Source organism: Chlorocebus sabaeus, chromosome 18 (genome assembly GCF_047675955.1).
Source record: "Chlorocebus sabaeus isolate Y175 chromosome 18, mChlSab1.0.hap1, whole genome shotgun sequence".
Lineage (NCBI taxonomy): Eukaryota > Metazoa > Chordata > Mammalia > Primates > Cercopithecidae > Chlorocebus > Chlorocebus sabaeus.
Genome location: NC_132921.1, coordinates 24,685,077 through 24,704,012, shown reverse-complemented (window position 1 = coordinate 24,704,012; position 18,936 = coordinate 24,685,077).

The window sequence follows — 18,936 nt, the reverse complement described above, 5'->3', positions numbered from 1 at the left end:
GCCCTGAAGACCACTTAGTCTTACTCACAAGATGAACTTGCTTCATTCTCTAGGAATTATTGGAGCCCCAAGTTACTCTTACTGCAGACCCTATTTTGCTTAATTGAAGTTTTAATCTGTTCCCCTGGATCTATGTGACTGAGCTGGTGACTCACTGGTTTTCTAGTCCACTGGCTTGAAGATATGTCTTACATTTCCAAGTCTCTGAACCAGATAGACCAAGGATTAAGTCTCATCTACCTATTGGCCAACTTTTCTGGTGCTGGCTGCCACTCTGGAATTCTATTTCCACCTACTCCTAGATCCTTCATTACCACAATGCATCCATGGCCATGTGTTAGGAAGTAGATACTATTTCCCCCACCAGTGTCGACCCATTGTGCTCCCCATCAGATGCTGTATTCTTCAGGGCAAATCAAACTTTTTAGCCACTGAAGCTTATCAAGAGCAGCCAGCCTGACCCAGTGGACAGATAAGGCCCAGTCCCCTGGGTCCTTTCAGCTGACTCTGTCCAATGGCAGGCCATGGGGCACAGATAGCAAAATGGGGTGGGGTCAAGAAGGCAAACTCCCTTACCCGATAGCTTTGCCTAAAGTGAAATATTTCCTTTCTCTCATACTCAAAAGCAAAATAATATAAGAGTATAGTTATTATAAGAAAATTGCACAAGGATTTGGCCTGACGTTTCTCCAAAATAGCATAATAATGGGCGTACAGTTTTGGGCTGATTAGCAAAATTTCAGATGCAATTTGGTGTAAGGAAAACCAAAATGATAGTTGATGATTAAAAAGAAGCAAGGTGAAATCTTAGCTGTCATATGACCAACAATGCTTTCTCTCCTCTTCCCATACAAACATCTTTTAAAATCAATTTTTATCAAAAATCTCAGTGATTATTTTGTATTAAAGAATTAAGTGGATTTTTTTTAACCAGGAGGAAAATTCTCTAGTGTTGGGTTTAATCCTTAAATACCAATCAGCAAATCTTTTAAAGTTCTTTAAATCATCACAAGATGAAAGAATTCTTTGGATTCAAAGCCAAAGAAGTAATCCCTTGTCTTGTGTATGACTAAAAAGAATGATTGTAAGCAGTGAGCCCTGCTTTTAAGTAGATTATAGTGTCACTGGGAGATAAAATTAACATATAAGAGACAATTATAACAACTAAACGGTATGGCAGTCACAGTCTATGAGTTTAGAGTAGAGAAGGATGACTAAACACTGGAATAAGTGCTTTGCAGAGAAGGTTGGGTTCAAGGTGGTTGACAGGAAGTCACTGATGGTTTTGTATGAGGGACTGACCCAAACATCTGTTCCTTGAGGTTAGAGGTGCCTGAATCTTTTTGGTAACTCAAGTAGAAGGCACACATCGTGGCAAAGAGTATGTGCTTAAGAAAAGATTTTTAGTATGAAAATGGAATTTTAAGGAGATTAGTGTGTGGTGCAGACCATATGTTACAGAGATTGGAATTAGGGAAAAAAAGATGGCAACCTTTTTGATGACCACTAGTGTATCCTGATTGTTTTTGCCAGCCAGATGTGTAGCAGCTACCAGTACTAAGAAAGCTCTCAAGACGTATTCAGTAAATTCAGCAAATTAGTCCTGGACATCAATTATCAGGTTTTAAAAAATCGTCTTAATATTCCAAAAAATGTGAACTCCAAATTTAATACAAAGAAGTTGATCTCCTTTCTTGAGTGAAATGAAGGAATGATTGTATGCTATACTTTCAAGGAAAGTAACATGGTAAAAAAACTCATGGACATGGGGATCAGACAGATCTCAGCAAGGAACTTGGCCATATCAGTTGTTTATTTGTTATTAGCTGGGTGACCTTCAGTGATGTCAGTGTTCTATGCTTCAGTTCTGTAACTTGAAAAATAGGATCAATGATGTATAAAATATCAGCACAGACTCCGGTACAAGGTAGATCATTCATAGATACTCATTTCATTTCTCTTTCTCCTCCTATAGAATTGAATGGAATGTGATTCTACACTCAGGTGAAGTCAGGGTATTTTGAACGTACCTACAAGACTGAGGCACCACTGGGGAATAAGTAATAGAGATGTCGTCATTGTGGAGGTCATAATGCTTGTCCTGAACACGAGGAGTCTCCAGTAGTGAGTACAAAGAGGAAAGCTCTGAGCACTGAGTAAGCCTGGTGGGATATTCACCACTAGTGCTCAAGAGGCAAAAGGAAAGAAGATAGTATTAAAGAAAAAAAAAAAAAAAAGCAATTTAAATGCAATGGAAGGCAAAAGAGCAAAAGAGATCATTCATTATTGTTGATCAATAAAATATAAATTCTTTAGATTCTGCAAAGTTATTTCATTGCACATGGTTGTATTAACTAGTAAAAATAGATCTTAATGAAAGCTTCAAGTGAGCTAGCTCTGTACAACTAAAAATGAGTTTCTTTTATTCCTCATGCGAACAAGAAAAGGGGTCTCTTTAGTTAAGCAGAAAAGTGCTGGGGAACGTTTGCACATGTTGCTTTTTCTGCAATGGGGGAAACAAGCTTAACAGGATTGAAAGCTGATGCCTCCAAATTGTAAGCAGAGGTTTTTGAAGCCTAAAAATTTTCAAAGGAAATTGGCACACAGGCTGTTCTCATGGGCAACAGTAGCTGGAACAATTGACTGAGGTCTAAGTAGAGTTTCTTGCCCCACAAAGACCACCTTTTTGCCGTTGGCTTCTCCCTTTTATTCTCTTTCCCATCCCTTGCCCTGGATGCAGGAGTTGCACTGAGAGAAAAGTTGCAGCAACTCCTAAGGCCCTGAGGTGCACTGTGTGATGGCTCATTCTTTGCTGGAGTGGCCTTGTCCTGGAAATGGCTGTGTATCTTCCTCTGAACCCAGATCGGTACAGTGCACTGCAGCATCAGCTTTGTTTGTGATCTATCAGTTTTTTCTTTCTTCCTTTTTTTTTTTTTTTTTGCCACTGCCCACATGTTATCACCTCTGTCTTTAAAATGAAACTGCTGAGTAATTTGCCAAGGTTGCATGAAAAGGCAGATTGTAAAGCTGAGATGAGAATAGAGGTCTTCAGGCTCCAGGAGTTTGTTTCTGTAGACCAGTAATCAACAGACAGGAGACACAACTTCTCCACCTCTCTGCCCCCACTCAGATAGAATAGCATTATCTAGGGGAAGAGAGTGTAGTTTGTAAAAACACTTAAAGAAAAAATCCTTCTAAGTACCTATTGTTTTCACAACCAAACCACCCATGGTTTGCTGTTCAAAATCATCTTGGTCAGGGGACAAGCAAATGTTGAACTTGGTACTTGTAACCATGTGGCTGGCACAGGGACCATGGCTTCAGAGACTCAAAGGAAAGTGAAGACTGAGAAATATCCTCTGGATTTGCCAGATAGAAAGCATTTGGTGACCTTTAAGAGCCTAGTTTCAGTACTGCAGTGAAAATGGAAACCAGGTTGCAGGGATTAAGAAAAGAATAGACGAGGAAAAAGTGCTGGCTTGCATGAAACAGAGAAGTAAAAGTATGGAAAGAAATTGAATTAGAACCTTTGGCAGGATCAAGACTTTGTCTCCTGGCAGACTGGATGGGGACTCCCCACCCTAGTTCCTCCAATTCTCTCATTTAACGCAATGTTACTTAGCCATTTACATAAAAAGGCAGAGGGGTTATATCTCCATACATTGATATATTTAATATATTAATAGATATTTTTTCCTATCCTTGAGGAAATTGCATTTCTTTACTTGTTTCCTGAGGACGTCCTCCTGATCTCTGCAACCATCCCTTTTCCCTATCCCAGGACTAGACAGCTAGACAATGAGTCACCCAGAACAAATGCTAAAAATATTTGAAAATCCTCTGGTCTTAGTGTAAATCAGAAAGATTTGAATGCATACTTGTTGAGTGAGTTTTGCTGCCTTCAGAGACAAATCTAATTCATGGTTTTAATTATAAATCTCCAGGGGCAGGGTAAGAGGAGGAGGAGGAGGCACTATAGAAATAGAGAGCAGGAGGTGAAGGAGCTACAGATCTCTACCAGGGAAGGCACTCTCTGTCCCCTACCCAGGTGAAGTTCATGGAAGCCCATGTAGCACCCAGCAGCCCTTCTCATTGACCAGGAGTATGAGCCATCTTTGAACAGCATTTAATATGGCACTCTAGAGCTAGGTTTGTGTATTCCCCAAGACCCTGCCCAGGCCTCGTCTGTCTTACAACAACCCTAGGTGTGGAGCTCAAGGTGGTGATACCAAAAAAAAAAAAAAAAAAAAAAAAAAGAGGAAGTCCCTGCTTCTCTCCAAAGAGGCATTAGCTGGAGCTAGACTGAACTCTTCTACAGGACAGGAAAAGTGGTAGAAGACATTATCCTGTTATGTATGTCTTTATGAGTAGGAGTGGGTCTTTCTCATTGTACTGGGCTATTCTTGAAGGCAAAGATAGTATCTTTTTACCTTTGCATACTCAACAGCTGGGTAGTACTTGCCATAGAGCTTAATTAATATTTGTTGGATGAATAAATGAGCAAATGGCTGATTGACAAATACATAAAAGTGAAAATATTTAGAGGTAGGAGGAAGAAGTAGCCAAAGAGAGAGACAGAGGAGAAGGAAGAACAATCATTTAAACTGAGCCGAACAATGATCAGGGCAGAAAAGGTTGAAGAATGGATCCAAGTTCATTCAGAGCTTGGAAAAAGGGATGAAATTATAGAAGGTTAGCCTCTGATATGTTGAAATGAAAAAAAGAGCCATATTCTTAATTGCTATAGTTAAATTTAGTTAACACTAAATTTATCTTCTTTATAGTTCCATTTCTGACCATAACACATGTCTTGTACAGCTGACAGGTAAGAAATAATCAAGATGGTTGTAGCCTCCATAAAAGATAAAGGCACAGGGCTATAATTTAAGTCTTTTGGTGTTCATATATAGAGAAGCATGTCACCACCACCATCAGATAGCTCTCTTTATGATCTAAAGACAGAATTCTGCTGTAAGAGTATGTTCCAAGTGCCAAATAGAATTGTGTGCCCTTTTACTTTTGAGAGTGGTTTCATAGTTACTCATTCACTCATTTTTCACTCTGGGCCCTGTATTCACTCATTTAGAGGCACCAAATTCAGCTCCTGTTCTGTGGAGATACTACTTGGGTGCCAAAGAAACAAAGGTACAACACAGCTCCGCTCAAAGGAGTTCAGAGCCTAGCAGGGGAGACAGACCCACGAAGGCATAGTTATACATCAATGTGCTGCATGAGCACTGAAGCCCAAGCACAAGCTGCCTGAGTCCCAGTGTGTCTAACCCCTCCCCATCCTGCCCTCCCACACCGCAACCCAATCCATCCTATTGACTGCCTGCTTTATCCCCCATGCTGCTCTCAGCCTGGACACTGTATCCAGAATCTCAGGCTCTAGCAAGGACTGGAGCTCTGAAGCTCTCCTGGGTTCTCCCAGTCTCTCTCCCAGGAGCTTAGATCTTGCCTCCTCCCTGAGGAACACAGCTAGACCCTGTGCTCTGAATTCACCTCTACTCCAGTGCCACTTCGTTCCAATTGTTGCTCAATCCTAGTTTGATCTAGACAGGACCTTTGGACACTGGCTTTGGACTGCCTGACTACTCTTGCTGGAGGCTGTTCTCAGCATTTTTCTCAGATCTTCTCCTCTGTTCTCATTGAAGCTCTCTGCTCCTTCATGCAATGTCTTGCTTTGAGGTCTCCCAGCTTGTCTCAGGTCAAAGTCTGTCCAACATAGCTCTACCCCTTAGCCCTACACTGTCATGATCCTTGTGAGTATCTCTTTTGGCAGAGAAACTTCCTTAGATCTTTTCAGAAAGGAGCAAGATTTTGCTTCTGTCAGGGATAGCCATATACTGAGGACTTGTGGGCCTACAAACGCAGTCATTAGCATAATTCTTCTTTTTTTCCTTTTGAGACAGGGTCTTACTCTGTCTCCCAGAGTAAGTGGTGCAATCATGGCTCTCTGCAACCTCTGCCTCCTGGGCTCAAACATTCCTCCCACCTCATCCCCCTAAGTAGCTGGGACTACAGACATGAGCCACCATGCCCAGCTAATTTTTGTACTTTTTTGTAGAGATGGGGTCTTGCTATGTTGCCTAAGCTGGTCTTGAACTACTGGGCTCAAGCAATCCTCCTGCCTTGACTTCCTAAAACTGTTAGGATTACAGGCATGAGCCACTGTGCCTGGCCCATTCACAGATTTCATTATAAGAAGCAGAAGAAGACTAGTGAGATATGAAGTGACGTATAACTCACTCATTAACTCTACAATGTGGAAGTCAAATGCTTTGTGTTTCAAGGGAAAGTATAACATTGTGGATTAAATAACGTAATGAAATATGTATGTATATGCCTGTGTGTGTGTGTGTTTGTGTGTATGCATATATTAGTGGGAAAGATGGAAATGAAAATCAGTATTTCTTAGTCTCTTATTTTAATTGTTAGGTCATGCCAATAAATTTCAACATATACTTTTTTGATGTGATAGGGTTATTTCATTTAGAATATGACAAGGTTTAAGAAAAAATATTCTTTCTGTAATATTACCCCTTGATTTACCTAAGCTTTAGGATTACTTTTGTTATTAAACTAATTTGCCAATATGCCTCTCAATGTTGTATTTCTCTACAAGAATAACAGCTTAAAACATAAAAGGACACCACAAAAAAGAAGAAAAATGTTCCTTCAAACCGTTTTCTTTTAATTTTATTTATTTTGAGACAGTCTCACTCTGTAGCCCAGGCTTGAGTATGGTGGTATGATTTTGGCTCACTACAGTCTCTGCCTCTTGGGCTCAAAGTGATCTCCCTGCCTCAGCCTCCCAAGTAACTGGGAATACAGGCACGGCCCACCAGGTCCAGCTAATTTTTTTTTTTTTTTTTTTTTTTTTTTTTTTAAATAGAGACAGGGTTTTAACACATTGGCTGGGCTGGTCTCAAACTCCTGACCTCAAGTGATCTGCCTGCCTAGGCCTCCCAAAGTGCTGGGATTACAGGCTTGTGCCACCGTGCCTGGCCCCAAACCATTTATTTTGGAGGCAAGTGTGCTATTTCAAAATCAGAGTACTTAGTTTCAAGCCTTCAATTCTGTTAAAATATAAATATATATATGTGCGTATTTTTTTTAAAGTAAACAAAAATAACTTCTTTATTGTAAACACAGTATCGCTGAAAATGCAAATAATTTTTGAGCTGATGGAAAAATAATTGTGAATCATCAGTTTGTCAGATGTCAACATCAGCTCTAACAAATTTGGGCTGACTTCTTAACAGGTTTCTGATAGCTGAAGTAGTAGAAATCCAGAAGGCAGATAGTGAGGAACAACTGTAGATAGATGACCGGTTTGGAATAAATGGCATCTTGCTGCTGAAACAAGCTTCACACGCTAACCAGCAACCGTGAGGTTCCTGACTTTCCTGATCTCCAGGAGATGCTTACGCTAGGGATAAATTTCTATCTTGAAGCATTTGACAAGCTTTAGCTCCTGATGTCTCACACTCAAGCCTTACTTTATAGTCACATCTGTTAGTTTAAAGCATTTTTAGTTTATTGAAGAAGGCTTCACAAAGAAAAAACAGATGATGAAAATCTCATCTGTCAAAACTGTTATTAAAACCAGTAACAGTGTGAAATTTTGTTTAAATTGAAAGCATCATTTATTTTTATCAAACATTTTATAAACAATCACATTTGAGAAAGATTTGGGGGACCTGGAGAGCCCTCAACAAAATGCAGCTCATTATGTTGCTTTGTTTAATGTGTAGCTTTGAGATGGCTGGGGCTGCCTCCCTTTATCTTAGTGTGAGCCCGGAAGGGTGAGGAAATTACCAAGGAGCAGGGGCTCACCCACCTTCGTGAGGGAGAGTGAGCAGGGGAGAGGACTAGCCCTTAAATGGAGGCTGAAAGGCAATATTGTGTTGGCAGACAACAGGAACACCTGATTGGCCCTTTTCTGATGGATTAGGTAGAGTGACATGGCCTGAACTTTGAAGTCCCTGAAAGAGCTTAAGAAAAATAATGAAAAAGAAAAAAGAAGAAAATTCATGGAAAGATTGAGTAAGACTTCCTTTCTTTTCCTCTCTGGGTAGGCAGTTGACATCGTGCTCAGATCTGCTACTGATATCAAAGGGTGTTTCACGGCCAGAAGGAGTAAATGACACCCTTAAGAAGGAAAACAAGAGGAACATCAAGCCCATTTAGTCGAATTTTCATTCAATCCAGATGTTTGGCAATGTAGAGACAAAACATCCGACACTTTGCTATTGTGTAGACTTGGCCTTAGAATATACAAAAGATCCAGTTTCACATTCTTAACTGGGCTCATAGTTCTTTGGCTGTTCGGTATTAGCAGCTTGGAAAAAGAAAACACGTCTAAGGAAAGTAGAACAGTGTAAATCTGAATGATTTGTCTAAGCAGTGACCTTTCCTTCCTTTTTCCAGGTGATGCTGTACTTAATTTTGTCACACCTGGAGATCATCCCCTGGGGGCCAGCAAAAGTTTCCCCATGGGGTATAGGGTACTGGAACGGGGGCACACAGGGTGTTAAAAGGCTTTCCAGATACTCAAGTTCCCATTCACACTCTTTCCTGAGGCTGCCTGGTCTAAGAATGGGTCTAGTTCTTCCATATCTGCCCTTTCTCAAGCCTTCCTTCTTCCACCTCTAAGAAACAAAACCAAAACCAAAACTTTCTCTCTGGATCTCACTGGGAAGTGTTCCCTGCAACATATACAGAATCTTCAGCACAACCAAAAAAGGGACTTGAGAATCTTTGAAGCCTACTAAAATCAAGACCTCAGTCTGTGCCTTAGCTGCCTTTATTGCACAATTTCAAAGAGGAGAAAGTGAAAACTATATATTTACTTCCCAAATAGCAATACTGTGTTTTCTAGAAAAAGGATCACATATTAGTGTTAAGTTTGTATTTATATTTTTTTGAACATTTATTCAGGGCCACAGGAAAAACATTTTCATTAGCTTCTGCCAGATTATTGTATACTTTAAGCCTCTATTTTATTTTAACTGTAAGCACAAATATCCTGGTCTCTACTAGCCTCTTTTCTGCTCACTTATTTATTTAAATTTTGCCATATACTTATAACAGAAATGTCTTGTTGGTTCTACTCCTTAAAAATTCATTTAATAACACTAATTAATGTACCTTTTGTAAGCTCTGAACTTCCTGTGGCCCAACCCTTTTTAAGACTTGCTATTGATTTACTCTGAACCCTGCATCACTCTAGCTCTAAGTTATATTTATCCATGGAAACAGAAACTAATTGGGAGAAAAATCATCATTTTTTTCATTAAAAGATGCATTTCCAATAAAAATTTATTACATTTAATCATGTTTAAATCAAAATTTATATTTATGCTTGATAAATTGTGGATTCGTAGCTGTAATGACAATTCAGAAAAAATTTTGATAGTATTTGGCATATCGTTCATTTTTATTTCATGAAGTCATATGAAGTAAAAACAAGGTAAACGTTCCCATTTATATACATATTTTATGGCATAGAAAATTGTTTACTGAACTGTTGAGTAAAAGACTATCAAGCATATATTTGTTAGGAAAAAAATTCATGAGAAAAATGGAATGGAAATATAAGATCAAGGGGAAAATGATACAAATTTTCCATTAAAGAAGCGTTTGTCCATGTATTTTATAAATGTATAATGATGGTTATGAAATTCTGCTGTGTATCAGTTAGAGCCTTGGTGGAGATCAGGTGGCACATTTCAGTTAGAGAAACTGAACTGAGTTTATTAAAAGAAAACTTACAAAGTGAAATCTAATTGAGAATGATGGGGGAGGGGCAGCAAAGTCCTGAAGGTGTCACGGGAGGGAACTGCCATCAGTTCCTGGAGAACATGGCTGTAGCTGAATAGAGAGCTGCATTGTAGCAGCTGTGGCTTTTGGTAGACCAAGGGAGCAAATCTGTATTCTAGAAAGAAGGAAATCTGGGGTGCCTGAAGTTTCCACGTATCCTTTCGTCTAGCACCTCCCACTGGTGAAACCCAGCCCCTCAGAAGTGGTGACAAACCTCAAGTTTCTACTTCCCACTCCTCAGCTTCACCTCTTGCTTCCAAGCTAGTTCTGTTGAGGCAGAAAGGAAAAATGACGTCATGACGTGACCAGGCAGAGCTAGCTTGACTCTCCCCACAACTCCCTTCTGGGTTTTCTGTTTGCCCTCAGAGTTGTGTGGAAGAACAGGTGCACTTTTCCAGTATGCCTGAGAAGGGCAAGAAAATTAGCTGAGCAAAAACTAGGTCTTGGGACAAAAAGTTAGTGCATGCATTGACAGAGTGCAGAAATTCCAACATCTGAAGCCCAGACATTCCCACCTGAAATCCTGGCTCAATGTCTCCCCTAGAACTCAAACTTCATTCTGGGGAGGAAAAGCAGAGGACAAACCTTAATGTGACTAAGAAAACCCTAAATTGGCTAAAATGACCAGATTTAAGTTTCTAGTATTACTCAGAATAGGGATTCAAATTAGATATTTCTCATCCTTCAAGATGCACCCTTCAGGACTTCCATGAATTCTTCCCTGTCTTCATCATTTTCTGTCTCCATACTTCTGTTCCAACTCTATACTAGAGTTTGCCTTCAGTGATGGTTAAATTAAAATTGTTTGTGTGCTTGGATTTCCCTCTTAACAGGGTAGTTGCTATGTCTTATATTAGCTGAGGAGAGAGCTGCCTTGTGGTAGTTGTTCATGGGATGGAACTGTGTTATAGAAAGAAGGAAATCTGGAGAATGAGTACCCAGACCCCAGTCTCCACTTGTTCTCTGGTCTATGTGCCTATCGCTTAGTGCAATGCCTGTCACGTAGTAGGTTTCAATGTGTTAAAAAATTAGGTGAGAACTTGAATTCTTTTTTTATCTGTTACATGACTATCTGATCTCACTATTCAGTGTCACAATAGTGTGTACCTTCATTTTTAAGTGTTCTTAGGTGGCTGATTACTGTCACTCCATGATGATAGGCAGAGTCAATGCCTGACTTGGCAGCCATCTTTTCTGATGAGCTTCATTAGTTCCATCATTGATTACAATTATCTAACATTTACACATGTGGTCCAGTTCTCCAAAGTGTTCATAAAAACCTGGCAAAGATCTTGCATTTTTTAGAAATGTGTTCATTAATTCACAGAGCTTATCTCTAATCAACAATTTTTCTCAGATCTTATTTCATCAATCATTGCTTTCCTTGAAATTTAAACAATTCTTTTCACCGTAGAAGCTTCCTCTTAGTCCAAGTTAAAATTCACCACATTGTAACACATCTTTTCTTCATCCTTGTATTCCTCAAGCCATAGGCTGTTCTACTCTTGGCTTTATGAATGGCTGTCTAGAAAGAGCAGTCCCTGCTTATTTCCCCTCCTTCCATTCCGCTTACTATTTAGCTTGCTACAGTGTATTTTTTACCCACATTAACACATTAACCACTGAAACTGCTTCTTCAAAGTCAAATATAAATGTATAGATAGTACATGTAATTTTCCTTTTATGTTCTTCTCCAGGTTCTGTCTACATTGTTTTTCCTCCTGTAGCTCCTTGAAATTCTCCTTTTATTTCCAGGTCATTTTACCTTTCTTCTTTACTTTTACTTTTCTGGCTATTCCTTCCCTGACTTGTCTTCTTAGTTTATAGATTTTGTTTCCCCTAAGGTTTGAGCTTTGACTGACTGCTCTCATGTTCTTCTCTTCATTGGATGATTCTTATAATCTGAAGTCGTCAACTCTGATTTTTCTACAAATGACTCTCTGGTCTTGATCTTTCTCCAGAGCTCCAGTTCTTTAATTATTGCTCTGTCAGAATCTTCACCTGTATGATGTAGCAGCATTTGTTCTCAGTATGTAACGCATTATCTCCCATCACTGTCTTATTTATCTTCTTATTAACGGTCATTTGGCCTAGATGAAGGTGTAATTTACATACAATGAAATCAAGAGTCTTAGCAAATGAATAACCCATGTGTGCCTACTACTGCAATCAAGATACATGTGTTTCGGCCTGGTGGGGTGGCTCACGCTTGTAGTCCCAGAACTTTGGGAGGCCAAGGCTAGTGGATCACCTGAGATCAGGAGTTTGAGACCAACCTAGCCTACATGGAGAAACTCTGTCTCCACTAAAATTACAAAAACTAGCTGGGCGTGGTGGCGCATGCCTGTAGTCCCAGCTACTCACGTGGCTGAGACAGGAGAATCGCTTGAATCCAGAAGGCGGAGATTGCAGTGAGCTGAGATTGCGCCACTGCACTCCAGCCTGAGCAACAGTGAGAGCCTGTCTCAAAACAAAACCAAGAAAACAAAACAAAACAAAACAAAATACCCCAAACCTAAAAATACATATGTTTCGTTCACCCCAGAAGTTGCCCTGTGTCCCTTCACCATCAGTCCCTCCCACTCCAGGCTTTGGGCAACCACTGACCTGTTTTTGGTCATTAGAAATTACATTTATTCTTTCCATAGTTTTGAAAATAAATAGATTCATATATACTATTTTGTGTCTGGCTTCTTCTGTTCAGGGAGGAAAATGTATTTTGAAATTCCTTCCTATTATAGCAGGGATTAGAAATTTGTTCCTTTTAATTGCTGAGTTGTGTTCCATCAAATGTATATTCCACAATTTGTTTCTCTGTTTACCTGCTAATGGGTATTTAGGTTGTTTCAAGCTCTTAGCTATTATGAATAAAGCTATTAGCCACATTTTGGTATGCAAATTTGTGTAGACAAATGCTTTCATTTCTTTTGGGTCAATAGCTAGAAGTGGAATGGTTGGATCATATGGCAGATATATCTTTAACTGCCAAAAAATCTGCCAACTGCTTTCCAAACTGTTTGCTCCCTTTCGCTCTCCTAATTACACTGTGTGAGTTGCTCCACATCCCTGTCAACACTTGATATTAATAGTGTTTTAATTTTAGCCATTCTAATGGATTCCTAGTGGAATTGCAATGTGTTTTGTTTTCAAATGACCTATTTGTTGATAGTAAGAAATTATAAATTCATAATAGTCAAATCACTAAAATAGATAACTGTTCATTAGCCATAGTTCTCTGAGAAATTTTATTTTTACCACTAGTATGATTTCCTGTTTAAATGTATTGATTAAACATTTTCTTACAAATTAGACTTTATTTTTCAGAGTAGTCTTAGGTTCACAGCAGCAAAATTGAGAGGAAAGTACAGAGATTTCCCATATACTCCCTGCCTCACACATGCATAGCCTTCCCCATTATCAGCATCCTCACAGAGTGATACACTTGTGTGTATGTGTGTGTGTGTGTGACTTTTTGTTTTTTATTTATGAATGTACAAACATCTACTTAACTGTTATTCAGTTGATGAGCATTTAGTCTGTTTTTTTCTTTTTTAAAAAAAAAATTCCACTTTTATTTTAGATTCAGGGGATACATGTGCACTTACGTTACATGGGTATATTGTATAATGCTGAGGTTTGGGATACAGTTGCTCCCACCACCCAGTTACTGAACAGAGTATCCAACAGGTAGTTTTCCAACCCTTACTTCCCTCTTTCCTCCCTCCTTCAATATTGTGTTGGCCATTCAGAGTAATTTGCCCCTCCATATAAACTTTAGAATCAGTCTGTCAATATTTATAAGCTAACTTTCTGGAATGTTGGTTGAGATTGCATTGAATCTATAGATTAAGTCTGGAAGAACTGACATCTTGATAATACTGAATCTTCTTGTGGAATATCTCCCCATTTCTTTAGTTCTTTGGTTTCTTTTATCAAAGTTTTGTAATACTCCTCATATAGATCTTGCACATAATTTGTTAGAGTCATGTCTAATATTTTATTTTTTAAGAGTGCTAATGTAAATTTTATTATGTTCTTCATTTAAAATTCTACTTGTTCATTGCTGGTATACAGGAAAATGATTGACTTGTATATTAACCTATTTCGTGGAACCTTGCTAAAACACTGATTAGTTCCAGTAGGTACTTTTTTTTTGGTCAGTTCTTTAGGATTTTCTACATAGACAATCATGTCATCTGCAAGCAAATAAAGTTTTATTTTTGCTTCCCAATCATTGCACCTTTTATTTCCTTTCCTTGTCTTATTGTATTAGCTATAACTTCCAGTCTTGAACTCTTGAGCTCAAACGATCCACTGACCTTGGCTTCTCAAAGTGCTGGGATTACAGGTATAAACTGCTGTGCCTGCCTTTTTCAAGATCTTCTTTATCAAGTTGAGGAAGTTTCTATTCCTATATTCCTAGTTTACTGAGAGTTTTTTTTTTTTTTTAAATCATGAATGAGCATTGGATTTTGTCAAATGATATTTCTGCATCTATTGATAATGATACTGTAATGTTTCTTTTTTAGCCTGTTTATATGATGGATGACATTAATTGACTTTCAAATGTTAAACTAGCCTTGCAAACCTGGGATAAATCCAAAATTCTTTACATAATTACCTACAAATTTGATTTTCTCTATAACTTTTAGAATCAGCTTATCAATTTCTACATAAAAGCATTGATACTTTGTGTGAAATTGCATTGAATTTATAGATTGATTTGGAAAGAATTTCCATTGTAATAAAACTAAGTCTTTCAGTCTATGAATATTATATATCTCCTTTTATTTGTCCTGTTTATCTCTGTAGTGTTTTGTGATTTTTAGTATACAGATCTTGTACAGTTTATTGAGCTTATTCTGAAGTATTTCTTGATGCCATTAAAATGATTTTTTCTTAGAAAAAATTTTCAGTTTCTAAATGTTTTCTGAGAATACATCAAAGTGCAATTAATTTTTGCATATTTCCTTTGTATACTGTCTTGCTAAAGTCACTTATTTCTAATAGCTCTTCCACAGATTCTTTAGAATTTTTTTACATATCCAGGAAATGTAAATAATGAAGTTTCACGTATTCTTTCCTATCTGGATGATTTTCTTTTCTTTTCTTTCTTTCTTTTTTTTAACTTATTAAATTGGCTAAGACCTCTAGTACTACAGTGAATAAAAGTGGGGAGAGTGGACATCCTTGTCTTGTTCCCAATCTTAGGAAGAAATTATCTAGTCTTTTACTGTTATTTATATTATGTTACTTGTACTGTTATTTATATTATGTTATTTATACGATGATAGGTTTTTTGTGTATGTCCTTTGTCAGACTGTGGAAGTTCTATTCATAGTTTTTGAGAGCTTTTATCATGAATTTTGGTGGAGTTTTGTTAAATGCTTTGTTGCATTTTTGGAGATTATCATCAGTTTCACTTTTGGCTTATTAATAAGGTACATCACACTGATTGCTTTTATGTTAAACTACCTTGCTTTCTTGAGATGAACTATAACTGGTTGTGAAGTATTATCTTTTTTATGTATTGCTGATTCTTTTTGCTAATGTTGTGTACAAGATGCTTGTGCATATGTTCATGATAATTTTTTTTCCTTGAGTTTTCTTTCTTGAAATATTTATATCTTGGTTTGTCATCAGGGTAATGCTGGTCTCATAAATTGAGCGAGGAAGTATTCCCTCCTCTTCTGTGTTTTAGAAGAGTTTGTGTGAGATTGGCACTTTTTTTCTCATTAAATGCTTTAAATGATTCACTGTAATTTCATTTGGGATGAAGTTTTTTTTTAAGATTTTAAACTTTGAATTCAATTTCTTAATTGACATAGAAATGTTTTTGGTATTCTATTTTTTCTTGAGAGAGCTTTAGTAATTTGTGTCTCTATTTTTAAAGTTTATTGACAATAAGTTGCTAATGTATTCCTTTATTTTTCTTTTTTGTTTATGACCTCTGTAGCAATGCTCCCTTTTTCATTTCTGATACTGGTAATTTGTCTCTTCTCTCTTTTTGTCTTGATCATCTGTCAGTAGATTTTACAAATCTTTCTGGTTAGTAGGTTTTACAACTGTTTTTCGTTACAAGCTTCAGCTTCATTGACTTTTTTCTTTTGATTGTCCGCTTTCTATTTTATTAATTTCTACTCTTAGCTTTATTATTATCCTGTTGCTTATTTTAACTTGTTCTTTTTTATTTTCTTCAGGTGGAAACTTAGATAATTAGTTCAAGACTTTTCTTCTTAAATGCTTAATATAAGCATATAAGTTATCCCAAGTTTATAAGTTATCCAGGCACTGCATTAGCTGCCTTCCATAAATTTTGACACGTATTTTCATTTTCTTTCCATTCAAAGTAGTGTCTTATGTCCTTTTTGAGATTTTCTTTGAACTATAGTGAATGTAAATGCATGTTGTTTAATTGTCAAATTTCCAAAGATATCTTCAGATATCATTCTGTTCCTGATTTCTAACTAAGGTACATCATGTAAAGAACATACTTCGTATGATTTCAATCCTTTTGTTTCCTTGACACTTTCTGTGATCTATCTTTGTGAATGCTCCATGTGCACTTGAAAAGAATGTGTATTCTGTTACTGTTGGATGGAATGCTCTATTAAGTTCAAATAAATACACCTGGTTGATATTCTTGCTCAAGTCCTTTATGTCTTTACTGATTTTCTGTCGAGTTGTTCTATCAGTTAGTGAGAGAGGTGTATTGAAGCCTCCAACTGTAATTGTACATCTGTTTATTTCTCAATTCAGTTCTTTCAGTTTTTGCTCCATGTATTATGAAGCTTTGTTATTAGGGGCATAAAAAGTAGACTAAGTCTTTTTTGTTACTTGTCCTTTTATTATTATTTAATGTTCTTTTTTTTTTTTTTGACACAGAGTCTCGCTCTGTAGCCCAGGCTGAAGCACAGTGGCGCCATCTCAGCTCACTGCAAGCTCCGCTGCGCCGATTCACGCCATTCTCCTGCCTCAGCCTCACGAGTGGCTGGGACTACAGGCGCCCGCCACCATGCCTGGCCAATTTTTAAAAATATTTTTAGTAGAAACGGGGTTTCGCCGTGTTAGCCAGGATGGTCTTGATCTCCTGACCTCGTGATCCGCCCGCCTCGGCCTCTCAAAGTGCTGGGATTACAGGTGTGAGCCACCGTGCCTGGCCCCTTTTGTAAATCTATGGTAATGTTACTGTTCTGAAGCCTACTTTGCCTGATTATTAATATGGCTCTTCCATCTTTCTTAAGATTCATATTTGCGTGGTGTATTTTTTTCTGTCTTGTTACTTTTAATTATCTGGATCTTTATACTTAAAGTGAGTTTCTTGTAGACAATGTATAATAAGGTCTTGATTTTTTACTCATTTAAGTGATTTATGATTTTTAACTGGAGAGGTTAGACCATTTATTTTTTAATATGATTGTTATGGTTAGATTAAAATCTATTATCCTTGCTCCATCTGTTTTTTAAAAGACTCCCTTTTCCCCCTCTTTACCTGTCTTATTTTACTTATTTTTTAATGTTACATTTTATTTCTACTACTAGCTTATTAGCTACACGTAGCAGTTGTTTTAGGGTTTACAAAACACATCTTTCACCCATCGCTGTCTATCCCCAAATCATAGTATACTATTTCACATAAAATGTAACAGTCCAGGATACTTTGATCTCTCAATCCCATCCTTTGTTCTATTTTTATACATTTTACATCTTCATTTTTTATAAACCCCATAGTGAGTTGTTTCTGCCTTAAACGGTCAATTATTTTTTAAAGAAAAAATTTAAAAACAGGAAAAAAGTTAGTCATTTTTATTTCTCCACAAATTTATCATTTTAACTGCTCTCCATTCGTTTCAGTAAAGTCAGTTTCCGTCTGGTATCATCTGCCTGGAGAATCTCCTTTAATTTTTTTTGTATTGAAAGTCAGCTGGTAAAATATTCTGTTTTTATTTTTCTTAAGGTCTTTATTTCACCATTATTTTTGAAACATATTGTACTGTGTGTAACATTCTAAGTGGATAGTTGTTTTTGTCAGTTTCTAAAATAGTTTCTTATTAGAAATCTGCTGATAGTTTTATCTTTTGTTCACTTTTTAATAACGTGAAGTTTTTGTTCCTTCCTTTCTCTCTCTCCTTCCTTCCTTCTTTCCTTCCTTCCTTCCTTCCTTCCTTCCTTCCTTCCTTCCTTCCTTCCTTCCCTCCCTCCCTCCCTTCTTCCTTCCTTCCTTCCTTCCCTCCCTCCCTCCCTTCTTCCTTCCTTCCTTCCTTCCTTCCTTCCTTCCTTCCTTCCTTCCTTCCTTCCTTCCTTCCTTCCTCCCTTCCTTCCTTTTTTTTGACAGTGTCTCACTATGTCACCCAGGCTGATGTGCAGTGGTGTGATCTCAGCTCACTGCAACCTCCACCTCCAGATTCAAGTGATCCTCATTTCTCAGCCTCCTGAGTTGCTGGGATTACAGGCGTGCACCACCATGCTTGGCTAATAATTGTATTTTTAGTAGAGATGGCTTTTCACTACGTTGGTCATGCTGGTCTGAAATTCCTGGCCTGAAGTGATCTGCATGCCTTGGCCTCCCAAAGTGCTGGGATTACAGGCCTGAGCCACCACATCCGGTCCAATAATGTGACCTTTTTTTCCTCTCATTGTCTTTATGATACTTCTCTTTGCATTGTTTTCCAGCAATTTGATTGTGATATGTTTTGCCTACCCACCCCCATTTTGCTTGGGGTTTTTTGAACTTCTTGGAGTTGTGGATTACAGTTTTCACCAAATTTGGAAGTATTTTGGTCATTAAAATAATATATATATTTTTTATTTTTTGGTCTCTCATTTTACTTGTGTCCTGGGATTTCAGTGGCACATATATCTGACAGTTTGATATTTTCTCTCAATCAGTGAAGGTCTTTTCATCTTTCTTCTTTTCTCCATTGATATTTCATCTGTCATTTTTTTATCTTGTTATGTCATCAAGGTCATTTATTTATTTTGGTTCTGCAGCAAATAATATTTTGTCAAATTCATCCATAAAATTTTCATTTCAGATTTTGTGCCGTTTAATCTCTAGAAGTTATAGTTTTTTTGTATCTTCTGTTTTGTTTCTTATGTATGTGCTTTTCT